General features: G+C 40.8%; 1 long non-coding RNA gene across 1 annotated transcript; it reads left to right on the top strand.

Moving 5' to 3' along the window:
- Positions 1–259: 259 nt before the first annotated feature.
- On the top strand, positions 260–19,657 carry LOC128917121 (uncharacterized). The gene is made up of 3 exons (XR_008469171.1): positions 260–370; positions 9,334–9,396; positions 19,520–19,657. It is a non-coding gene; the product is annotated as an uncharacterized LOC128917121 (long non-coding RNA).
- The last annotated feature ends 6,927 nt before the right edge of the window (positions 19,658–26,584 follow it).

Here is a 26,584-nt window from a genome sequence, read left to right as displayed (position 1 = left end):
TCCCAGGGGACGCCCCGCCCCCGCGTCTCCACCGGTGACATCACCCCTGCCTTTCGATTGGCTGCTCGCCCCGCCAGGCACGCGGCGCCCCGCCCCGCCCCCGCCCCCTCGCCCTGCCTCAGGCCCGTTAGCTTCCCCAGGTGCTCGCCGCCCATTGGCCAGCCTCGCTGGCGCTCACCCGCGCCTCTCCGTTCTGATTGGCTCAGCGCCGAGGGAGGGCGGGTGGGGGGGGCGGGCGCTTCCGCGGTTGCGAGGCGCCGGTCGGCGGTGGCCAGGCCGGGTGGCAGGCTCGGGGTGGGCGCGTTCTCGGCGGGCGGCGGCGGCTCCGCCGGGGACGGGCGGGGTCGGAGCGAGATGGAGCCGTGACCGGGTGAGTGCGGAGCTCCGAGCTCGGCCGGGAGCTGCCAGGGGTAAAGAAACGGGAGGAGGGGGGTTGGGGCGGGGAGGGGCGCGGGCCTCGCGCCGCCGCCCGGTCCTCTCCTCAGCGGCGGCCGTTGGTGCGGGGCGGGAGGCGGCAGCGCGTGCCCCTGACGCGCCCCCTTCCCGCCCCGCTCCGGTGTCCTACCCCCGCCGCGTACCCCCCACCGGCGGTGGCGGGGCCCGGCGCGGCTGGACAGCTCCGTTCCGCGGGGCCCCGGCCCGCACCGAGGGGCCTCCCCTCGCCGGGGCACGGCCGCTCCCTCCAGCCTCGGGCCGGCTTCGTTCCCCCCCCCCCCACCTCCTCAGCCCCCGCGCCTGTTTCCCCTCGGCCCTTGGGCTCGCTTTTGCCCTGCTCTGGCCTCTTCCCCGCTTTCTCCCCCTGAGGGGGGCTCGGCGCACCGTTTCCCCTCTCTTGTCCCGGGCCTCTCGCGTTTAGTAGGTCGGAGGTGGGTTCTGTTTTTTTTGTTTGTTTTCAGTGCTCTCTTTCCCATTTTACAGGCCTGGTAGTGGTGACAGTGGTTTGCAAGGGTTTGTGCAGCAGCGATCTCCTGCCGTCCCCACCGCCCCATGCACACACGCCATTGTACTAAGCGGGGTTAATTTTCCCCACTGAAAAGACACTTATCCATGCTATGGCTAGATGCATATTTCAGGTAACATCCATGTGTCCCAGATGCCTGTCCACTGGGGACTAGATCTCCCTCTCTGTGACTGTAAAAACCTTGTGTTTAAGAGGACTGTAATTTCTTGTATCCCCCGATCAAGGAGGAAAACTCTGACCATTTTCATTGTGTGTAAGTGGAAATACACTCCTGAGACCTTTATGATCTGTATTGTGTACCCTTATACTGCATCACGCAAACCGTGTGCTAACATGGTTCTGTGTGGTTCTCTTTTACGAGATGAACCTTGAGTGGGCTGAATAAGGGGTTTCAGGTTGGCTGCCGCTTATAGCACTTCCTTTCTTGTATCGTGTTTGTCCAGACAATATCAGGGCCTCTACCATGAAGCTGCATCTTAGTCTACCATCAATAGAAAATACATTTTGAAGGCATTAAAAATGTTTCTGTTTAGATCTGTAGCTCCTTTCTGGATCATGAAAACCAAAATGTGCTTTTTATTTCTTGGTAGGATTTGAAGACACAGCTCTGAATATTTGGAAAATATAAAATGTAGCTATTCTGGACTGAATGTGTCTATCCCAATATTTCCAGCACAGGCACTGAAACAATTCAGTATGCAATTCTGTCTTTATTTTCAATTTGCATTTGCCATCAGGGCTAGTTAACCATGGTGTAGCTGACTTACTGAAAGTGTGTTTTCTAACTGTGTGTTGGTTTTACTTTCAGGTAAATATACAAACAAACTTTCAGCACTGATTTCAAAGTATATCTTGCTGCTTGCACAAAACAATTCAGTAGGCTTTTATAAAGAAGCTCTTAAAATCCGTACTGTAGAAGTCCTAGAAGTATAATGCCTTCAGGTCTTCATAAGTATTGCCAAAAATACTTCAGTCATTCCTGAATATGAAATGAGAGGGACACCCATTTGTTCCCGTTTGCTGCAGTGATTAAATGAGTGATCTAATAGTTGTGATTAAATAGAATCTAATAATAGATTTTAAAATAAGTGTATGATCTGAAGCTGACTGTGAACTCCTTTTCTGTTCTTGAGATTTGTGCTTTCTGCTGAAAGGAGAGACTCAGGGCTGAAAGCAAATGCCATAAGCTTTTCACAAGTAGACAAATTCGCCCTTCTTTATTACCAGATATTAACTTACTGAGCCCTTTTCAGTCCTTCCTCCCTTATAATTTAGATACCAAATGTGATTTCAGGAAAAGAGTGAAATGTTGCTAGTTATAGCTTCTTGGGTATCTTATTGTTCTGTACAAAAGGTAAGTAGTGCTGTGTTTGCTGGCTCCAACAGTTGCAGAAGCAGCTTTAATTTCTATTTAATCAAGGCCATCGATTCTAATGTTATGTGGGAGAAGACCCTCAAATCTTCAGGCAACAAGCAGACCATGAAATAAAATGCAAAGAGAGGGAGTACAGAAGACATTTTGACATACAGCTAAGAGAATATGGGTGTTTTCCAAAAGCAGTCTTTTGAATATGAAATAATAGGAAACTCTTGGGTTTGGGGAGGAGTCCTTGATTTTGAGTGATTTTTATACCTCTGGTTCCTGCTGGCATGGTAAAGCAGCAGCATTTTTCATGGACCCTTTCATCCTTTAACCACCAGGTAAAATGTACATTCAGGCAATCAGAATATCCCTTTATTAATAATAATAATAATAAAAAGCCCTACTGGATTGCCTTCACTGTTGAGCCATGATTACATTACTCTGTGGTATTTGGTGGGGGGAAAGGGCAGTTGTAGTAGATACAGAGGAGGATCAGAGCAAAAAGGGTTTGGATGGTAGAGCAGAAAGCAGATAAATTCTTAGGATGTGTCAAAACATTATCACAAGATTAATTGTTACACTCATTTGGAATGTGCTTTTTACCTCAAAAGCACAATTTACAGCAATTCCAAGAGTCTTCTGTCTTTACTTTCTATATTCAGCTGTCCTTCCTGTGTTGTAGATGGACTGTTTCAATGTTGGTTTACTTACTGAGAACTCAGTATTATGATTAAGGTCCCCTTTGAAGAGTACAGTTGGTTTCCTTCATGTAAAAAGAGGTAACAATTAGTAAATTTTATTATAGTTGCACAATGCTTTTCCTTTAAATATTTTTTTTTAATCAACTGTATCCTGGGGGTCAATGTCTTTTCCTGAGAAACTGTTGAAGAGGAAGCAGAAAAAGCAACTGTTCAGCAGTCTGAAACCGTCAAACACCTACTCTGGGAAAGCCAAATCTAATTATTTCCTGCTGGACACATTGCTGAACTGAGACTGAAAACAGAGGATGTGGTTACACAGACGTTTCTTGTAGTGTTGGGGCTGTCTTAAACAGCTCATATTCCCATCTGCCTTTTTTTTTTTTTCGCCCCACCATGTGCTCTCACCTCAGTAGTGATGGTATGTCTGTGGGGCTGCATTTTGAGCCAGGTTAGAGACCTGATTTTTAATCTATGCAAATTCTATTCTCTGCCCCTCAGCCCCCAAATTAAAAGGAGGGGGAGGGCTGACGGCATGCATAGCTGGAGTGGAGGGGAGGGAGCGCAGAGGCGGATTAGTTAAGAGCTGCAGCTAAAGGGAACATTTTTGGAACCATGGTTTAAAACTGTTCCTATGATTCTTCTTTTATGTGTGTGCGTCAAATAGGCGAAATGGATGAGTTTGTGTGAGTTCAGAAACTCATTCCTTTGTCAAATACTCTGATCAGTCCTTCAGGGACATAATGCGTGTGGTTAATGTGTATATTTTACCTTACCTCCTTTGAGTGCTTTATGGAGTGCAAACACTGTTAAGTGGCTTCTTCAAGGGAAATGAATGGCATTGGGGTGAGAACAGTTTACATTACCAGGTTTAGGTATGCCATAGTGGTCAGTCAATGCCTGGAGATTTTTAAATGCAGGTTGTCCTTGTGGAGGGCAAATGGTGCATGCAGCTTACACAGGAATCTGCCATCGGTCTGGTACTGTGTTTTCAGACGGTAAGAAACAATGCTGGTAACGGTGGCTCACTTTCTTTGATCCTTTTCCATTTCTGATATGAGGCACTTACTTTCCAGATATCAATTTGAGAGTTTGTCACTGAGTAAGGTACTGTAATCGTTTAAATTAGATTGGTTTATATTTCAGAAATTGAAGTAATGAATATAGTTTCTACAGCATTCCTTTCCCCTTCCCCCCCCATTTTCTTGTGTGTGTACAGCATCATTATTCTTGTGTGAAGAAATATTTTGGATTTAGGCACACAGCCATATTGATAACATCTCTTAAAGAGGTGAAATTTAACACACAGTCACAAGTCTTTTTAAATCCTGAAAGCTAAAGGCTGAGCTTTTAATTGGGGATTTTCTTTTGCACCTTAACCTCATGCCATCCATCTGCTTTTGCTCTCCTACCACAAACCAGCATGTCGACTACTTGTACTTATCCTTCTTAATTAACTTGTCCTCCCTATTTCAGCTTGTTTTGGCCCTGCTGATCCAGAAAAGCAGGGTTTTTGTGGAGCAGAGCAGAAGTGTGGTAGCTGCTGCTGCATGTACTAGGATATTATTTGTTAACAGCTGATCATTGGGGGCTGCCTCTATGGAAGTTCCTAATTCACTGAAATAAACGTTTTCCCCTGGACACGGTCAGGAGCTGGTGCTGGTGTTGTCTCTGCTTGCCATGGGTGCATATTGAAGTCTGTATGTACCACAATGCAGTAGCCTCTGGCATAAAGCAATACAGAAAATTCTCTGTTTTGCCACCTTCCAGCAAGGCAAATAAATGCGCTGACTACATATCATCTTCAGGGTACCTTCATGTTATGGTAACAGGAGACTGAAATGATACATCTAGTTTTGTGAAATTAATTTAGTTTCGGGACAGGAGTCTACATCACAGATTGTTTCAACCTCAAATTAATGCTTCCTGTAATACATGGCAATCATGACAAGTACTAGCCACACTAGGGAGGGGGTGCGTACGTACTGTGGTTCCTTGAGTTCTACCCTTTCTGTGGTTTAGTAGAGACACTGAGGATATGTCTTCACTGCACAATTGATCCATACGGTCGACACCCTATTTAGGCTTACTCAAATGAGATCATCCTTTACACACAGCCATACCATGTTATGATGAACTCATTCTTGCTGCATCTGTTTATATGTGTGAAGGTACAGCTCTGAGCAGAGATGAGACAGGATTTACTTTCTGTCAATTACAGGGAAACTTTTCTTCCTTCAGGAAGGAACTTTCAGAAAAGCATTGAAAGACTCTACTTGGATTATTTATTTATTTATTTATTTTAAAAATTATTATTTTTGCCCTCTTTTCTGATTTTTGTAGCAATATAAGAAGTTTCCCAGCAGAATGTGATTATACTCTGCATTGTAACTTAATTTCTGTTCCATTGTGTAACATGGACCCAAACCTGGGTGAGAGGTTTCTCTGAGTGATTGGTGGGGCTGAGTTAATGTTAGGCCTAATATAACTGTGTCTCTAATTTTGCTCCCACATGTCTTGTCAGGCATGTTTTACAGCAACAGATCGCCCGGAGTCTGAATCTTTTCAAAGCATCTGAAAGGTAGTATGGCTGTTAGGAAGATGGGATATGAATTCTGCATTGCCATGTTCATAACAGGCTTGCGAATCATGTCGGTGAGTTTCTGTGTTGTTCAGACGTGCTCAAACTCCAAGTCACCAGTGAAGGCAATAAGCCATTGTAATCACTGGAATAGCAGCCATTTGGCTTGAACGTGTAAACACTGACATATAAACATTTCCATTGGATGGAGAAGTTTATCAGCAAGATGAGACTTCTGCATTTCTTAGAGATGACACTATTTTTTCTTCAGAAAATCTAGGACAGTACAGTTTTGCCTGCATTGACTGTATAGTGAGAGGGAAAAGGAGAGTTGGAGGAATGTTTTGATTGTGCTATAAGCAAAGAATAACAAAAGCAGTTCAACTGTGGAATTTTGCCAGAAAATGTTTCAGTTATCAGATTAATCTTTGCTCACTCGCTGCAATATAGAAGGAGCAGTAAAGAGCTCGTCTTTCATTACAGTTGTAAGGCTGTTCTGCTAAATTTTTCTGAAGTCTGACTTGTTGTTTTGAAGATGGGGTATGTCAGTGTTTTATGTTGTTCCATCTTCAATCAGGATTGAAATTCCATGGGGTGACTGAATAAGGATAATGATAGAAATACACTATACCTGCAGCATCTCTTAGCTTAATGGCACACATATTAGAAAAAAAGTGGATGACTGTCCATGCCCATTGCAAGCCAGTTTATCTCCTACTTGGGGTTCAGACGACTAAGCAGTACATCGCAGGATGCAATACTTTAACCACCTGCTAAGACTGAGAAGGAACTTTCTTGACAAATAGGACTGAAAGTTTTAAAGTTGACCTTCTATTGGCCAGACCATCTGGAATAAAACTTTAGTTCTTAGTAGAGAAAGGAAGATAAATATATGTTGTCCTGGAGGATGAGTTATGTGTAGGAGAACAAGGATCTCTGGACACCTGAGAAGGCTAGTGGAAGTGCTGGAAACTCAGAAGAGGTAAATAAACTGAGGCAATGAAGTTATTGAAATAATTTGTCCCATTTTCTGAGTGTGTGTTTGCATGTACACATACACAGACATGTTCTTTTCTGAAGGATAATGCTAAGTTTTTGCAAAGATGCCAAAAATCACTGAGTGTATATGTGTATTTATATATATATATATGTATACACATATATTTAATCTTCATGCGTACCTTAAGAGGAGAGACTTCAAGGTCTTCTGTATTGTGTCAGGTGAGATGTCAGTCCAGCCTGGTGTCTTGTGTTGGTGAGTTGCTGGTGATGAGTGCCTTGGAAGGGATATAGAACTGGGGGTGTACAGAGAGATTCTTCCCACTTTTGCCTCATGCTGCCAGCTGATTAGGAATGGCTTGGTATATTCTTCAGACCCGGAATATTCAGCAGTCTCAAGTTTTCCAGAGAAAAACATGCTGAAGAAAATACAAAGATTTTCTGATTGGTTATGGGGTCCCACTTCTGTAAAGGACTAGGAGATGCCCCATGCCAGGTGGTAGGACAGGCACAACAAGAAAAGGCTCAGTATTGGAGCTGCCTTGACTCACATGAGATTCAGGAGAACATGGATCTTAAATGCTGGAAATGAAATGCAGCAGAATGATGATTGTCCAGCTTTATCAGTGCTGTTTCAATCTTAAATTGGAAGAGAATATCCAGTGAACTAAGATTATTGGAAGTTAGGGATTAGCCAGCAGAAATCTTCAAATGAAACGCACCTCTAACTTCTCCACACTTTCATATGTGAAAAGCAGTTTCAGGGGTACCTGTGTCTCCGGGAAAAAAAAACAACAACCAAACCCCAAATAAAAAATATCCCACTCAAAACCAAATAATGCCAAAAACTTGCACCATAATAAAGATTTAATATATGGATACATTTCAGTCACTTATAATTTGTGACTTAAACAACACCATCACTAGCAAGCATTCTGTACCTAAATTTTGATGTTACATACTTAATGCTGTCAGAAGAATGTTTCAGCAAAATTATTTTATCAGATTATATACTAAGGAACTTTGTTCATCGTATTGGAATACTGAACTTGTAACGGTGGTTAATTGTTTTCTATCCTTGTGGAAGACTTTCCTTGACTTCTTGAGGGCTTTTTCTTGCCTTTTAAGAAATCTAGGATCCGCAATTCTGTAAAAACTACATTGTAAGTATATACTTGGTTTTGTAGCCTTGTGTCGTTATCATATTTTAATTACAGTTGTATCAGTTTGGCTGCTTTATTAAAGAAAAAATAATTACTTGTTATGGGTTCTCACATTAAATTAATTGTTTAAGTGGTTGTAAGTAATTCTAAATATTGACTTAATGACAAATATTGTAAGAGGTGGCAGAATGACTTCTTGATTCTGTGGTAGAGCCACGGTTAATGTGCGCTGACACATTTTATTCAAAGGAAAATTGAAACATTCTCTGAAAGGGTTCGTAAGGGAAGCTTCTAAAGTAGTAGTGTCCTTACTTATTTTTATTTGTATCAGTATTGTAAATCCCTTCTGCTGCAAATTGGTAATTGGAGGAGAGTTGACCAAGTAGATGTGAAATTCATTACCTGTATCTGCTTCTAAGCAGCTTCCTTTTATTTGTTGGGCATCAGGGAACTCTTTCAAATTTTGCGATAACCACGCTGATTATCCAAGTGTCTAGCTGTGGTCATTCTTTCTTCTGAAAAGACTAATCAGTCGAACTGGTTTTATTCCTTCTGATGTTAAAGTAGTGGACAGATTCCTTTTTTTTTTTTTTTTCCCGCTTTCCACTCCAGCTATGTTAATGCTTGTGTCCTAAGTCCGTCCAGTCTGAAGTTTGTATTTGGGGAGGTGCCTGGGTTTCTTTTATTTTCTCTTATTGACAGAATATCATGGCATATCAATTGCAGTTCTCTGTTTCTGTCGTCTGGTAAGCCTGAAAGTCTGAAAAGCTCAGAGGAGGAAATGGAATGGAAACTTTGTGTTAAAAACTTCATATGATGATTTGTAATTTTTTTTTAAAGTGGCTGAGGAGGCAGGAGTAAAAGTATGGCAACTACAAATCAGTTTCCGACCCTTTTTATTGCTGCTTGAGACAGTGGTCTTCCAGACCCTCTGAAGTAATTATTTTTTAGTCAAGTACTGCTGTGCACACTTGTTAAAACTGTATTGCCAGAGAAAAGCGGTGTGTTTCTTCAGTACATTTATGAGTTTTTAAGGTGTACAGGATGGTTTCTTCCCATGCCCTTCTTCCCCCGTTGTGATTCACATTGCAGTCTTGACAAATCTCTGAAATGTACTTTTTTACCTTTCATTGTTTTTCTTTGGGTGGATAACATGGTGTAATGAACTAGTCATAACAGTCTCCAACTTCTACTATCCAACATTTACGAATGACTTCAGTACAAGGACGGGAAGATTGAGTGTGTCATTTGGTGAATATTCTGGCTTAGTAAATCTCAAACAATGCATTCTTCATAACTGACAAACCGATAGTCCTAAAGTAAAAATTCTGCTCTGCAAGTAGCATGGGTATGTGTACACAAGTGTGGCAGTCTTTATAGTATTTCAGTCTAACTTCTGTTGTGTATGCCAAATGACTTAAAGATTATATGAAAACAGAATCCTAGATAAAGGACTTTGCTCCTTACTCTTAAAGGAGAAAATGGTCTGAAGTTGTTTGGGTTTTTTGTTTTTGTTTTTGGTTTTTTTTTAAGATCTCTGAGTGTTTGTGTTCTGTTTTCCATTTCAGTGACAGGGAGAGAGCTGCTAGCATGGAAGTGAGCTGGGTTTGTCCGTGGGAACTGTGAATAAGGTATGTATTGTGTTCTCTTTAGTGTGTCTTTAGTCTGGACCTTTTATGCTTATGTGCTGAATTGAAAATTGCTTGTGGTCACTTAACATGAGGGATTGTAGTGTGTTAGAGATGGAATATTTTGAATTTGTACTAGCATCAGGTGTGACAGCCGTCCAGTAGGTACTTTATGATGTAAGAGTATAAATGGTACACTTGTGCCCTTTTCACTGCAGCCTAGCAATTAGTCAGACTTACCACAAGTTAGCTGGTACTGTGTTGCAAACTTGTTTTAATATTACTGATACTTGGCTCCTAGAATGATTTATTCAAGTACATAAAGTCAGACAATCTATACAGTAAAATTGTAATGTCTGCAAAACTGCAACTGAGATTACCATGATACAGTAGCACTTAAAAGAGAGGATGATACATTCAGACATTATCTGCAGTCCCAGGCTGAGTCTTATAGTAAAGAATAGAAAAAGTTTTAATTTATTCTAGCACCAGAACAAAAGTCTTCGTAGAACATCCTTCTAGATGTTCTTCATGTGCTAGCTCTTAGTATTGTTGCTTCAAAGAAAGAAGTAGTGAAAGTTGAATTTGGTATCCTTTGAATTGGCAAAGAACAGCAGCATTACCAATTCCCCCACCCCCCCACCATGTTCTTTACCCACAGTCATTAGATTTACATGTTAGGGAGCATCTCTTGAGTACTTACTACTTCTTTTCAATAAATTGGCTAGCTTAGACAAGACAGTAATATAGATATATGCTTCTCTATGAATCACTGAAGAAAATTCTTACCTGTTTTTCAATAGTGGGGAGACCCAAGGGTGGAAAGTCAGCTCTCATAGGGGAAAAACGGAAGAGAAGGTCTGGTAACTCTGTCTCGATTGCTGGACATTCCACTTAAGTTAATGTCATCCTGGGTAGCTGCATTAGGAGATGCTAATAAATTCAAAGAAATTTGGATTCCACATCCAGTGTCCATTGATGGGGAGGAGAGGCAAAGTCAATTAAGATTGGTTTAATTTCTGTAAATAGTTTCATACTGTCATGACTAAAGAATCTGACTGGGGTCAGAAAACTTCTTGCAAACTCTGTTTCAGGCTTTGGCTTCACACTGTACCTAATGTGACGTAACTGAAAGCTGTCGCTTTTCAGTGGGCCCTGCACCTCTGTTGTTTGTTTTTTTGTTTGTTTTTTTTTTTTGGATAAGATCTAGTGAACCTGTGGTTGCAGGGTTCAGATTGCTAGCACAATGGGAGAACAAGCACGTTTCAAGGTGTAGCTTTCCATCAGAACAGCAAGGTGAATTGACTTGCTCTGTGGCTGCAGGGCCACTAGATTTGCAGGAGAGAAGATGAGAACTTCAAATGGAGGTGAGGTGTTACAATATGGACCTATGCTCTCAGGCACAGCCCATAATCAGACTGAAATAAATAAAATGTAACACTGCTTCCTCAAACACACAAGAGTAAGTTGCCAAAACCCCTTGCCATAAACTCCTTAAGATTCTTAAGTTTTGCAGTTTTGCCTGCTGCTTTGCGCTGACACGAATGCTTGTGCTGGGAACTGAACTGACTAAAATCTAACTACTTTGCCTTTATTTCCTTTATTTCCTTTTTCAAATTTATTTCCTTTTATTTTTGTCTAGATTGGTTACCTGAGCTATCTTTCCTTCCTTGCCCAAGTCACCACTTTGTTATGCCCAAAGGTCATCAAATCTTCTGCATTGGAAAACGTATTGTTTCTTGTGAGATCTCATTTCCACTTCCTTCTTCTCCAATTAATTTCTTGTCCCAATCTGCTGAAAATCCACATTCAACACGAGTTCCTTCATACTTGCTCAGCCCCTCAGTTTTCCTGCCATGAATTTCCAAGTCAAAGCTCACATCTGGCTGCAGATCGTCAGCATTCCCTTTTCTAGTTTGCTGCAGCCTCCCTGCATCCATTGGTTGTCGGCATGCGTTGCCACATGCCTTTGCTGCTGGCTGGATCCGTTGCTTCATCTGCTTGCCCCTGTGGGGCAGGGAGGAATGCTTTGCCTCTGCCATGAAGGAAATTTTAAAAAATGCATCAGGCAGCAATTGCAAGGAAGTCAGTCAGAAGGTGGTGGAAAACAGGCAGTCCTCTTCTAAACACACTGTAGTTCATCATGCATTTCTTTGGCACCAGTGCAGGCTTAAACAGCTTGCTCCGTTTCATGGCTCCCTCTGTTTTGCTGGCATAGCTGTTTTTGCAGCCATGGTGAGCCACTCTGGGGAACAGATCCTCCTGGAAAGAAGTGGTTTTTTCTAGATTATTTTTCATCTGGTCCAGTACATGTTGTCTCTGTAAGATTTATGCTAGTTTCACAATGAGGAAGGTATGAGAGTGGGAATGTGTAGCAGACTGCTTAAGTTGGCACTGCTACTAGATGTTTAAGTGTGCTCTTTGACATTACAGTTAAGTTGATGTTTCCATGAGCTGCTGTTGCAAAGGCTGGTCAAACCTCTGTGCAGCTGTGCACTTCTGCTTTGCATCAGAGCTAGTGATTGTGCAGCCACAGGGCACGTCCAGCTAGCTGGCTGATCCTGTATAAAATGGTTTCTAATCTTTTGCAGAGTTAATCGTCTGCTGGTTCAGCTGACCTGAGCCACCCCGTGGGTACACACTCATTAGATCAGACAAAAGGGAAGCAGCAGGAACCAATAGCGTGGTAGCAGAAGGCTGGATTCCTCTTTTAATTGTGATGTTGAGCTATATTATGACCGGGGCCTAAAATATACAAGTGTACCCATTGACACGAGACCTGAGTATCACATCTTTTTTAGCTCTTTTTTTGTTCTTTGAACTTCAGTAGAAATTGTTATTTCTTCAGTAGCTGTTATCTTTAGTCTCACAAACTAGGTGATTAATTCAACACACTGAGATATGATATGATAGAATTTTGTCTATAAACTGCTTCACCAGTCAACATCCTCTGCAATGAGAAGAAAGTCTTCCTCATTCATGCTCTGAGCTTAAATAATAACTCCAGAAATTGGTGGAGAGTTCATTCTTTTTGAGCGAGGATTGTTTATTATAAATATCATTGTGATTCTCAAAACTAGTTTTGGTATTATCAGTTCTTCTGTGTACCCAGAGTTCCATGAGCTTCAAAGACACAAAGTTCCTCCAAATACATATTGACTCATGAAAAGTATTTCTTAAAAACATCTGGAATGCCAAACTACATTTCTCAGCCTGATATTTGTGGTTTTAAAAAATGAATGTTTGATGATGATTTTTTTCAAGATCTCTTAAAGACTTTCTATCACTGCTGGACTGAGTGAAACAAATGCTATTGTCTTATGAAGGAAATACTTAAGGCTTGAGAAAAATGGTTCTTGTTGAATGGTTGTTAGAATCATGTGTGAGGCTGTTTTTGTCTACAGCAGAAATGATGCAGTTGATTGCTTTGCACTAGATATGTTCTTTGCATCTTTTCCCCCCTCAAGTTCTAACATAACTCTACAGCTGCTCATGCCTTTTGTCTGATAACATTTCTTGCCATTTTCTTGCTGGCCCAAGCATGTTTTTTGGCTCTTGTACTGATAGATTTGCTGGAGGCGGTAGTGGAGAGACTTCTGGTGATGATTCACGTGTCCTCTCTTACTGTAATGTTACTGGCACAGTATACATACAGATTCAGATTCTTTAGCTCAGAGAGAAAGTTGTGTTCATCCGTGTTCTACCAGCATCTTTGTTCACATGTGTTGCAATCTTTGCATTTTTAATAGGGGCTTTGTAGAGTAGTGGCTTGTGATCATGGTAAAATGGACAGTAACACCTTCAAGTCACTGGTTCTAATCCAGAAGAAATTTGGTTACTTTTTGACTGCTTTTGACTTTTTTTTTCCCCCCAATGACTATGAAAGTGAAGGAGGTTGATGACTGGTTCATTCTGAAGAAGACAAATGCATGTGCAATATGTGTATTAAAATAAAATTCCATAATCTAAGAAGGTCTCTCTTTAGTGGTCTGCATAGTTTGGTTTCCTAACTTTAGGTGATTCCTCAAGAACAAGCTATTACTTTGTCAGGGTACAGTCTTTGTGATGCTCACATTGTTGCTTACTGTATTGTATATACTTTATTGATAGTGTCATCAGTTTAACTCTCAATTAACTGCAGAAGTAATTCTGCCAACAGTTGTGTGCCTGGGTTGAGCTGACTGACAAGAAACAAAATTTTTTTTTAATATGACCTTGGAGATCTTCCTGTTAGTGACTTTTCTTTGATATCTAAAGATAAAAGCGATATCTCTCTGATCATTACAGCTTCTCAAGCGAATGTGATGCTTTGGTTCCCATCTGCTGCAAACTTCACTTCTCCTGGGTTATTTTTTTGATTTGTGATGACCTGGGGTGTATAGTTGCCTTTGGGCATGCCATGGCGTTCCCCTCTTCTCGCACATTTCAAAGATTTGTCCACTTAAAGCCACTTTGCCCCAGCCTTCTCTTGGCTGGCTCATCTCAGCTGGCATAATCGTTTAACAGAAGGCTGCTCTTAAGTTTAAAATAAAAAAACCTGTCTTCTCAAAATAGCCCAGCTGCACACACATGCTGTTGCTGTTAGGTGCTGGGGGTTGCTTAGCAATTCTTAAATTGGTAGGAAATTGCTATTACCCTGGCAACTCAGCCCCAAAATGCAAACAAGGGAAAGCTGTTTATAGAGGTGTCCTTACTTGCTTTGGGAATTGTGCGCTTTTTTTTTCCCCCCTGTGCTTCTCTGATTTTTACTTACTTAGTTTTAAATTCCTTTTGTTTCATATGTTTTACTCTGGTTATTGAGGTTTCACATTAGGGAAGGTGGTACTGTTCTTTGGTTCATTTAAATACTGACTGTCAAGAGCTGGATTATGCCATGAGTATGTGAACGTTGCCAAAATCAAGAGAAGTCTAATGGATGAAGACCTAGTCCATGTATCCATGTTCAACATGAATGTTGGATAGATTAAACTATGTAACAACACCTTAAGGAGACACTGCTACCAAAAGTAGCTATCCTGATTTCTTTTTTATTTTCTTGTGCCTCATTCTCCCTCCTGCTAGCCCAAGTTTTTGTGTGGCTGGGTGGCAAGCCAGATGAGGAACTGATGCAGATTAAAACTAGTAGTTTATGTGAGTGTGGCAAGGTCAGATTTAACACAGGTCAGTTCCTTGATCTGGTTCAGCCTGTGCTGGCCCACAAGGAGGTGAGGAATGAGCAGGCTGGACCGTTCCTTTTGTTGGCAATGCCAGTTTAGTGTCTAACCAGAGGATGTGGTCTTATGATACAGCTAAGTTGATCTAAGCTATCTCTTGCCAAAAGGGGCGGTCTTGGAGGCATGCCTTTGTTGCTTCCTTGTGCCAACAGTGGTGCTTGTCTGGCCTTATGATGGGATGATTAATGGAGCTAAAATGGCAGGAAACTAATCCTAATCCCTTCTCCCCCTCCCAATTTTCTTTTCATTTAGTTCCATGAACTAGTTTACTGGGGGTCAAACAGGTTTTAGTATGGCAAGTGTCTATTTTGTTTCCCTTTCACCTCTCAGGCTTTGAGCCATCCTTCAGTGATTCGGGACGAGCAGCTTTACGAGAAGTTTCTATAAGTAATTGTGTCATATGGTAAATGCAAAGTAGAATACTTTTTTCACCAAGGAGTAAGCTAATCAGGTTTACTGTGATAATGGTGTTGGGGTGGCAAGAGGTTGCGCCTAAAAAGCTACCATGTAGGAGTTGCAGAGCAATTTAGTCTTTGTAGTTTGCAGGTTTGCCTAAGATCATATTTTTCCAAAAATTCTTATTGGCTATGGTTCTTAATCTTATCAGTTGTACAAAATTGATTCTGCCATGTTTGTCTAACTGAAATTGAAATTTCTTAGATGCCTCCGGAAGTCAGAAAGGGATAAGGATTATTTACGTATCTGGGAGTAGTGTGTAATGTTTCTTTTGAGCAGCTCCTAGTGCTGTGGTCCATGCTTGTATTGTTGAGGCAGTGGTTTTGTGCTTTATAGCAATGAAATTTGAGCATTCCTGGCTCCTGAGAGCTCACTGTTGCCCCTGGATTGTGGTGACACAGCTGTGTGTGTAGTTGGCAGTGGACTAGGTTAGGGAACTGATTTTGCTGAGTACCCAGAAATAATGGCTGGTTTTCAGCTAAATTGATTCCCCAGTTGGAGAAGGGGCAGTCTGGGGACAGAAATGAGCAGCTGGATAGTGGAGGATTTGAGGGTTGCTTAAGATGGTGTTGCTGCTGTAGAACATCTGTGGGATCACAGGCACTCATGTCCCAGCAGCAGCTGGCCCAAAAGTAGAAAAATGCCATGATAGAAAACTCTTGTCTGGTTAGATAACAGATACAAATCTTTGAGGGTACTCACCCTGAAACCCTTGTTGAGGATAAGAAATACTTGTTCTTAAGACTGTCCATCAGCTTCTGGATGACTCACTTAAAGATCATGGTATGTCACATTTCTTTATGGGAAAGTTTCTAGTTTGTTCAGAAATAACAGGAAAACAAACATTTTAAAATTTTAATTAGGTTCTAAATATTAATGTGCGTAACTAACTGATTGATCATTCTACAATGACAGTTATAGAGTGGTATAACTGTCTGGGAAGTCTAAAAACAGCCTTACTATTGGTTACAGAACAGGATTCCATGCCTTTCACAGGACTTCCAAATAATGCAGCATGGATGATTATAAGTCCTCAAAGCATCTTCCAAATCCCTCTATGTCCTCATCAGACTTTTAATTGAAAACAATAAAATAAAACTCACCCAATTGTAGCTTTTACTGTAGTCTTGTGGACCGGATGCTTTTTTTTTTTTTTTAAGTGGGCATATGTTACATGCTGAGACTTGCCATTGCTCTGAAAAAAGTTATTTTTCCCTCAGTTAGTGGCTAGATGTTTGGATGTACTAATGGTGTAAGCAGGTTCTCTCCCCTGTGCTGTGCTGGCACAAGTGTTGGTGTGGCTGCACAGCAAACTGCACCAGGGTCTTGGTTTAGCTGGAGTGTGAACCACAAGACTAGTTTTTACATCTGGGTGAGTTTTCTCATTGATTTATCATGTGTCACTGCAGATTCTTGTGCTGGCCTGAAATGGAGGCCTGTATGGATGTGGAGGAAGGAGAAGGCGGGATTGGCTAATGCGTTTAATGGTTCATCCCAGTTTAGTTTCATTTGGGCTGCAATCCTACTTGGAATAATAGAATTGTTGTCCAGGCTGTTTGAGATGCGCAGAGTCAGGCTGTGATTTTTTGCATTTTGTAGCAGTGTTCCCCTGACCTGATTCATGTGTGATTTTTATGGATGAATCGATCCAGCTGAAAATAACCGAGGAAAAATTGCATTTCAGCTGAATCAGCTTTCTGATATGGTTTGCAGTGTGGCTATACAAGCAGCATGGCTGGCACAATGCAGGACATAGTGGCAGGGCAAGAATGAATGTCAAGGCAAGGTTTGTGTAAACTGCGTTACCTTTGATGTGGCAGAAAACACTGAATGACAAGCCAACTAGGATTAAGAAGATACCTTCCTTCGGCGTCGTCTTCTGTGTGAGTTAGGAGACTTGGAGATCCAGATACAACTCTAGTGATAATCTAGCCCCTGTGCTGAAGTTCCATTGGACAATTTACTGGAGAAACTCTGGTTTATAATCCCAGTACCAATTAACAGCGCTTGGTATGGTATTGCTCAGGGTTACATCGCAAACTGGTGTGCAAGCAAGAATGTCCTGCTCCGCTGTACGTTGTGGCTGGCCAGGGTAAACTGCTTTTACTGTAGCTTGCTACTGTGCTTTTACATAAAGGATATAATTTCGGTGGACTGGTGTTTGAAATGTGATTTCAAGTTACAAACTCCTGTTTAAAAGAAAATCCAACACGTCAGAATTTCCTAAGTATATTTGCTGTTTTCTTAGTTGAAGCAGATCTGACTTTTTGAGACACATCAAGTGTTTTTTTTTCCCCTTGTGGGAGGAGAAGGGGACTCTTTTTCTTTTCTATGATGGATTGAGAGGGGAAGGTTAAGTCGTCTTCCATGCCAGATCCTTGCTGGGTGGGTGTTAGATATGTCTGTCACCTGTTTGTGGATTCAGACCTGGCTGCACTTGTCTTCCCGCACGGTCTGACCTAACCATCACGTGGTACTAGGCAAAGTGTAATGTCTCCAGTACACCTCCTTCAATAAAGCAAATTGACTTTGTCTCCTCTAAGACGGTGGCAGCAGTCCTTACCAGCAGCCTCCTCACTGAGCAGTTTACTCTTCATTTTAGCCCCTTTCCACAGGCCTCCCATTGCTACAGGGACAGGGCCTGAGGCCAATTATATTGGTCATGATTTAACTCTTTCCAGTTTTTGCAAGGATTATTACAGTGTTATTCTAAGTCTGTGGTTTAAGGGTGTGTGTTTCCAGGCTTTCTGAATACATGGTAAAGAGAAGAAGGGCACAATCCCAATTTTTTCTCTTTGCAGTTTACCATTACGATTTGCTCTCAAATGGATATGAGCAATGTTTTCTTTGGACAGGAAATATATTAAGGAGGGGACAGGCACTTTCTAGCCAAATTGTAACTGAAGCAAAAGCAAGTACTTCATATGGCAGTGAGGTTTGGCTCAGTCTCATTTGTTTTGTTATAACAAGCACCAGCTTCGGTTGGTGGTTTTTGTTGCTTTCTTTTTTTTTTCCCTCCACCCCTCTTTTCCTTGCTTCTTTTCAGATCATGACACAGGGTCCTGGGAACGAATGTATAACAGCAAGGATGAAATAGCGTGTATTCATAACCAGTATTTCTTACTGTTGCCTTGAATATACCCTGAATAAATTTTTGAAACAAATATACTATCACTTAACAACTTTGTTCTGGGTATTGCAGAGCAAACATTACTAATCGACTGAAATACAAAACTGAAATGGGAGTGGGGAAAATGTCTATTTGAGCTACTTTATCAGCTATTAATGTGTTGAATGTCACACTCAGTCAGGTTAATTATGACTGTTAAGTGGGAAATACTCAATAAAAGATTGTATTGTTAAAAACACTGCTCCAGGTACACTTTCTGACTGATTTCTAGAGGGTCATCCTGATGGTTTTTACTTTTTGCAGCTTTCTTTACCTGCATCTTTTTGAAGCTGAGTGTTAGCCTCTGGAAATACCTTTTGCTTGATACATTACTTCAGTGCAGCAGAGTTACGTAGTGGTAGTTTTCTGAGTTTAGACTGGTTGAAACAGCAGCATACTAAGAAGCAGCAGACTTCCTTCTTCATTAATCAAAAGCAAATATGATTGCCCTTGTATAATGTCCGTTACTGTTTAAATGTTGACACAGTAACCATTTCACTGGAGACTTCCAGCTGGTTTGTTTCTGTTTAAATTACTGAACGTAAAAGAATTTTAATTTTAACGTAGTGGTGGCTTTTAAATACTTATTTAAAGAATTATGGGAATATCATGAAATGTTTTAAAACTGCTTTTTTCATTAAGGCCCTTTATATATTGCACATTTCAGTTACTGTGGCTGAGGTTTTAGACATAAAAGCTTTTTTGTTTACTTTATGTGGAATATTTTTCTTGCATTCATTTTCACTGACTGTGAGTGGGGAAGAGAGAAGGGGCAAGAGACTTATTTTTTTTAAATGCAAATGATTTTATTTGAAAATCCTTATTTGTGGTACTCAGCTGTCCTTCCAGGTTTATTATGAAGGATTACTTTACCAATTGACAGTTGTCCTTTTAAAACACCATTGTTGGTATAAAAGGGGAGTAATCAAGAGTTCAGCAAATTTCTAGATAGTCTGACTTCACTGGAACCACTTAATCTGTATCTTCTCAAGATTGGGTTCCTAAAGTACCAAAAGTTGAGAATGTTCTCATACTTTTTAAGAAAATGATAATAATCTTAGTTTCGTTTGTAGTTTCTGTGGTGATGGTGTTGGAAGTTTATGCAAGTTTGTAAACTGATGAGTTTAGCAAGTTTCAATTACTAGTTGGATTTGAATTCATGATGATAACACGAACACTGTACTAAAGAACGTTTCTCTAGAACATGGAGACGCCATGATGAACTGGGCATATGGGTTAGGACTCTCATGTGAGATTTCCTTTTTTCTTTTTTTGGTTTGTCTTTCAGGTTGCCATCACGAAAGCCAAAGTGGATTTCTCCGGTGTGGTGTGCCTGCCCCCTTCCGTCATTGCTGGAAATGGGCTGGACGGAGGAGGGGCTGGCGAAAATGATGATGAGCCGGTGCTGGTGTCACTTTCGGCGGCCCCCAGCCCTCAGAGCGAAGCTGTTGCCAATGAGCTGCAGGAGCTCTCCTTGCAGCCCGAGCTGACCCTCAGCCTCCATCATGGCCGAAACCCCAACCTTCCTCCTCTCAGTGAAAGGAAGAATGGTAAGTGGTACAGTGCACTCATGGCTCATGTAGTATGTCCTCACCAAGGAAGTACTGTGGTGTTGTCATGGTATGTGTTCTGATGACAGGGCTGCTTCTTATTACTTCTTACAATTAATAATCTAGAGTTGACAAAACTGATTTACATTGGTTGATGGGAAGGATTGGTGTTACTGCTGCGGAAGTTCCAGAGAGCTCCAGTGATAAATGCTTTAGATTATTGTTTTAGGTGAATACCAGAAACAACTTCCATGTGCTTTGCAGTGACTAGAAGTTGTGCAAAGCTGAGACAGTCAGTCAAAGAAACTGTTAGCTCATCTTAAGACTATAGCCATCTCTGGATTTTTCTTTGACACCTTGGTCTGCACTTACCAAGGGTGAGTAACTTTCTCATTGCAAATGCCTGAAAAGTTGTCAGGCTTGTTAGAAGTGGGAACAAGACCTGGAGTTAAAAATGAAATATCCCAGTAGGCCTTCTAATCCTAGAGTGAAAATGCCTATGTTTCTTAAGCTGCAGGTAGCTTATGGAAAACTATGGTACGAATCCCTCTGACCATTTGGTGAGTGACAGTGGAGTGGCAAAATACAGAGCTACTTGGTGACCAGAATTCCTGATTTTGGAAGAATGTGAACTGTCTGAAGCTCACGATCACCAGGCTGCCATGAAAGCCACATTCAACCCCATCCCGTGACAAATGAAACTGTTTGATAACTGGTGGCTTCCGTTCGTGAATTCCTCTTGGTGATCTCCCTTTACCCTCTGGTGTATATGTTGGTGGCTCTTGACAATGTGAAGGTTTTCTAGAGTCTGAATTCTTGCTATCAATTTTACCTCAAGATACTATGGATTTGATCATGGTTGTTAGTCATGGGCATTATATGTTGCATTATATGCGTTACGTAGAGCTGCATGGCACAGCATATTAGAAATGCTGGGGAGATTTGGAGTGGCTTTATAACCAGAATGTAATGCTTATGGTAAAGTGATTTAGAATACAGGAACAGTAGGACAGTAAGTTGGATTGGAGGGATACTTCACTTGATGTACCTCGTTCCTTATCACCAGAAACTGAGCATACCCTTCTCTGAACAGCATATCAGTGTTTTGCTAGTTGGAAGAATTAATTAACTTCAACCCAAAATACTAGTTTTTAAGAGGATAAAAAGAGTTTCCTCATTCATATACATTATACAGTCATTATGTGATTACAGTCATGTTTACAGGCTTTCAAAATGGACACACTAGAAACTGCAAAAATAGACCAAAAAACTTCTAATCCTTAATGTTTGCAGTCCTCTAAGTACAAGATAGTGGTTGCGGTGGTAAATAAAAGAAGAAATTGGAATATTAGTCAGCATGGTAGACTGTGATCTCAACACATCTCAACTAGTGGCAGACTTGGACATTTTATAGTTGGGAAGGCAAGGAGAGATTTCAAATGAAATTTAACTGTGGTAGTTTTGAAGGTGGTAGAGGGTTTGAAGGTAGCATGGGAAAAGCATATGAGCCTTTGTTTTCAAAACCTTGACAGCTGGCCATCTGAAGGTGACATTGTGAATTTATTGGAGGCAGGGTTCTTCTCTTCTTAGTGAATAAGACGTGATTAAGAGTCCTGAATTGGGAAGAAGCAGTTTATTCTTGATGCCATAGGGAAAGGGATACTAGTGTTTGGAATGGAAAAGAGTACCTTTTTAGGAAAATAGAAACTTGTAGCAGCACATTGAACGGGTACAAGCAGGACACAACAGCATTTGTTATGGTCAGAGAAAAGGGTATTCTGTTACAAAAATGAGAGAGTCTTGATATGATTCAGTTTTTTGGATATATTTCAAAATTGGTATCTTGGGAATATTTTACAGAAATAGATGGTTTTCCTCTATCACAATAATGTTATTATGGACTCAGCCTTGAAGCTGTATCATTGTGGGCTGAAAATCTGCTTGACTGGAATGGGTTGGGTTTACATAGTATTTGAAAAGGAACACCTTTGCCCATACCTTTTGCCAAAGAAAATTAGGATATTCCCGGAAATGACTCATTAGGTGGGTCTCTTCAGAGCTGATTCTTTATCAGGGCTCAGCACAATAGTGAGAATTTTACTGCTGGAGGTGCAGCTTTTCAGACAAGGCATAAAGTCCAAAGTCCCTGATCTAGACTACTTGAATATTTCTTATCTCCAGAGGTGTACAATTCTCTTTTCTTCTAGGCTTCAGTATGTTGTTTTGTGTTGTTTGTGTGTACATTCATTAAAGTATTGTGGGACAGAAAAGTGCTGTTGAAATATGGTTATCTGCAAACTGTCACAGGACAAAAGGAGACTTGGTTTAGTGAGCTGTTGAGAAACATAGCTGATGCATTTTGAATTAATAAACTTGTTCTCTCAAATGGGAACTTTTCAGTTATCTTGGGGTAGAGGTTGCACAGCTGTTGAAAGCTGTTGAGCTTGTTAAAGTTCCTTTTTAAAATATGGTGTATCTTTGTTGTTGTGCCTTTGGCTTCAAACGTGTTAAAAAAAAAACCCTTTAGAGATGATGTCAGTTGAGATGGCAATCTGCTTAAGCATTTGAGCAATCTAAAGTGGCTGTAGAAGTGTATCTTGTGCAGTGAAACTGCTTCTGTGACAACTTGCCAAATTCAAGGTATGAGGAAGATTCAAGCTGAGTGGCAGTGGGAGGGGAGGAGATGGTAAATAAGAGACTTGCTGGAAGCTGCCTATCTGTGTCAAAGGGTCTCCTGTTTGCAGTTCCAGACAGGCATTGCTGACTCACAGCTGAACTAACTACTTGTGCTGAGCACTTCGAACGGGTTAACCCTTTGTGGAACTTTTGCTTACAACGGACTTTGTTTATCTGTAGATGTCTGTAGAAAAATATTACATGGATTTGTATTGAATTTGTTACTTCAGGCTGTGGTTCTGGAACATAAACTATTAGCTGAGTTAAAATAGGCATTTCTTTGGCATGTGAAGCATCATGGAATTATGAATCCCATGGGAGAACTGGGAGTGCAGTCCTGTGTGCACATGCTGCCATATGTCCTAGAACAGCGGATTCTTTTTTTTCCTGCTCTGAGAGAACTGACGAGCAGCAAGAGGCAGTTTCTGGGGGTTTTCTTGTTGGTTTTGTTTTATTTTGGACCCAGACTCCTCTTGATATTCATCTCCCTTATCGCAGCTACACGTCATCCTTGTAGGGGTGTGTACCTACAAGGATAGATACATCTAGACAGATGGGTGTGAAGACCTTATATCTTGACTGAATAGTTGTTATTTAGTTACACTACATTAAAATGCCATAAAAGCTATTAAGGATATGTGTGAAGTATTGGAACACAGTAGGAAACAATTTCTTTTCACTTCAGTGGAAGGAAACCTTATGTGATAAGGTGTTAGAAAAATATTTTGACACCATTATTAGGTCCTGTTCCGACATCAAGCTTCACGGAACATTTAAGGTGTAGTTATTTAATTTGTCTTTGTGCTTCGCAGTGAATTTTCTATCCAAAATTTACATTCCTTCTCCCTTTTTACCCATGTTCATCAAGGCCTCAAGTTTCTGTAACAATGAGAGATTACGTGTGACTGACTCATTCGTTGCCACACAAGTCAAAAAAAGGTCATTACAGAGTCATCTGAAGCTCTTAAGAGTATCTTGATTTTTCTCAGTCACCTGTACTAAGATGCCAAGATAACTTTTCCCAACCCTTAGGGCATGGTTAGAGCAAGGCCCTGATGAACGTGGTACAAAAAAGAGGAAAAACAGGTGATGAATATACAAATCTTACACAGTTTGATCATTTCTGATCAAAATTGTGCTTGTATTTAACTTTCATTTGAAATTTTGATAGTTGCTCCACTAGCTTATTGACCCTCTCGCTTGACCCATTTTCCCCAGATGAATTCACAGTTATCTTTGTCCAGAGGTCATGAACAATATTGTGTTAGAAGCCTACGACAGTCCTAGTTTCTTCTGACTGTAGGCTTGTTTAAGATGAGGTAACATTCTTTCAAATGAACTGTTGCATTTTATGATTACAGGTTTGGACAAAACTTGTACCAGCTTGTCAGTTTTGGGGGTTTACTTGATCTGGGATGCTTGCCTTCTCTGAAGTACCATACACGTTGGGAGAAAGAGACTAGTTGGAATTTGTGGAATTTCAGCATGACTCAAAGTCATGTAGCAGGCCTGTGCTTTAGGTATCAGAAGGTGTTCCTGTTACTGTAAAGGCTGAGTGCTGTACAAAGCATGGGATTAACTGTTGCTATGTAAACTGTTGGTGATTATACTCACTTACAAATTGGAGAGATGAACTATTCAAATGGTTCTAATGGAGCTAATTTAGTGCCTATGTGCCTATGCCCATTTACTGTTAAAAGACTGTAATATTTTAAGTGTTTATTAGGGCACGTGGTTTTGTTTTAAAGAATTGTGTAGGTGATTACTCCTATAATTCTTTTATTAGGTTATATGTTCCTGTCTCACTCCCCTTCTTTCCCATCCTGGATCGTCATTACATTGAATGCAGTCAGATTCAAGATTTATTTCAAATATAACTTACTACAGTGACTTAGCAGATTTTATAACTGTCTTCTTGCTACTGTGACTTTAAAAACATTGATAGTATGTTCTTAAAATCATGTCATAAACTGTCCTTTAGAAAGTGAATATTGTGACTCGTGAACTCATTTAAGAAGTTAGGCATGTTTGCTTATCAACAAGGGTGTTTCATTCCTGAGAAAAGGTTTTAAAGAGACTGGATTATTCTGAAATTATTTCCCCCCTTTTTTCTAGTGTATATCTGACTTCTGGAATAGTGTGACTCAGTTACATTTAATTACCAAGTGGCAGTTACTGCCTCATCCAGAATTTACATGTGAAGAAGATTAAGTCTGTATTGTAACAAAAGGATCAAGACAGGAAATATATAGCTTTCTCTGATCTGTCCTTCACACACATTCCAATGAGGCTTGCTGTTTTCTCTTGTGTATGAGTAAGGGGAATGGTTGTTAGAATAAAAACAACCAGTCTGTCTTGGATAGATTTATGTTAAGAGACTTTATGTCCCAGGAGACTATAAATTTAGCATGCTGTCTGAAAGTTTCTGATAGAGCTATGAGATGCAGAGCATGATAGAAATGACTGGCCTGTTACTGATGGGAGCTCCTAAACAGCTGAGAAGTGGTAATCTCTTGAAATATGTAAAACAAATTTCTAAATAGTGATGGGGGAATAGTTGAACTGGAAGGAGTAATGCCAAAGGAAGCTTTAATGTGGTGACTTTACAAATTAGCTCTCAACACAGTTTTTGTATGTTCCTGATCAAGTTAACAAGATCGTAATGCCCTTCTCCAGTCACTGGTTTGTAATATTCTTTTCCCTCCTGTTTCTGCTTTCCAGTTTCTCTCTTATTTTGGTTTGCCTCCGAGATTTCAAGGTTCAGGGCTGATGGATGAACAGTAGTCATATAAATTGATAGCTATTTAAAAAACATTCCTTTTTAATTAATTTAAGCTGCTTTTTAAACAAGTCAGGCCCAGATCTGGGCAGCTGTTTTGTCTGCGTGAGTAAGGACTTCTGTTGCTGGTTTTGCTGTTTTAAATATTAAGGGTAGTAACGGGGAAAGGAGGTCTCCTTCTTTAAAAGGACAATGCCATTCAGCAGGATTCTCAGTCTGTTGTACTTAAACAGGGAGTGTGTGCTTCACACAAGAAAGATTGCACCATTAGCAAGTGACCAATAGTCACTTGCTACTAGTACTTAGCAAACTGAATCCTAGCTTTGGGTGATAGCCGCTTCTGTAATGTGCGGCTTTCCTCATGAAAATGTCCAGTTTTCTAGAATTCGTTTATACTGGGATACTATCAGCCACTTCTGCAGGCTGTAACTCTCCCTCTGCCACAATCATACGTTACCACAAAGTATAATGAAGGAATAGCTGCCTGAAGACACTCGGTAGTGCAATCTTCATCTTCCTGGCTGGTCAAATAAGCAACTTCCTGGTTAGTGCTTTAAATTTAATGTTCCTGTTCATGGTCACTGACAGTGCACATGAACATACTTCAGGGAGTTAAGGTGATATTGCTGGATGCTGGAGGAAAAATTTCCTTTCCTCTTTGCTTGTACTGCTTCCCCTTATATTTCAATATGTCTCCACAAAAATAAGTATACATTCTGCTGAAAGTTGATGGTTTCCTTTATTTATGATGAATATGTATATTCAGGGCAAGCGTTACAGTGACTTATTTCAGTCACTGGTGTCTCTAAAGGCACCACTGCAGTTCCTTTCCATAAGGATTGCATAGCAAGAATGAACATTTAGGCTTGCAATTTTTGCCTAGTCTGTCTGCAAAACTAGGACTGAATTCAAACTAGTGTTTGAATATGAGAGTGGCACAAATGAGCTGATTCTTGTCCGTTTACAACACACTACTGTTGTGATGAATATGGAAATCTGATAAATACTACAATATCATCACAGTAAGGGATTTTCCTGTAGTGTTTAAAGCTGCCAAATGAGTTTCTGCTGCCTCCTTTGAAGCCCCAGATGTGTTTGTGTGGGGGAAGGAAGATATGTTGCTAAAACCTGCCGTGCTCTTCTTTCAGCTGTGGAGCAGCTGTTGGGGAGTTCTTGCATCTGAGTACTAGAGAAGCCCTGAAGTTACTTAAGATTGGAGGGGTCAGAATACAGCGCTAAAGCAGTTTTGAACACCCAGTTAACTCATCTTCATAAATACTGTTGTGGCAAGAGAGGGATTCTGACCGGCTACAAAGGGATTTTGAATCTAAAAATCGGTCTGTATCTT

The sequence above is a fragment of the Rissa tridactyla genome, chromosome 1, assembly GCF_028500815.1.
Source record: "Rissa tridactyla isolate bRisTri1 chromosome 1, bRisTri1.patW.cur.20221130, whole genome shotgun sequence".
In the NCBI taxonomy this organism is placed as follows: Eukaryota; Metazoa; Chordata; class Aves; order Charadriiformes; family Laridae; genus Rissa; species Rissa tridactyla.
This window is presented reverse-complemented; position numbering and strand designations above follow the sequence as displayed.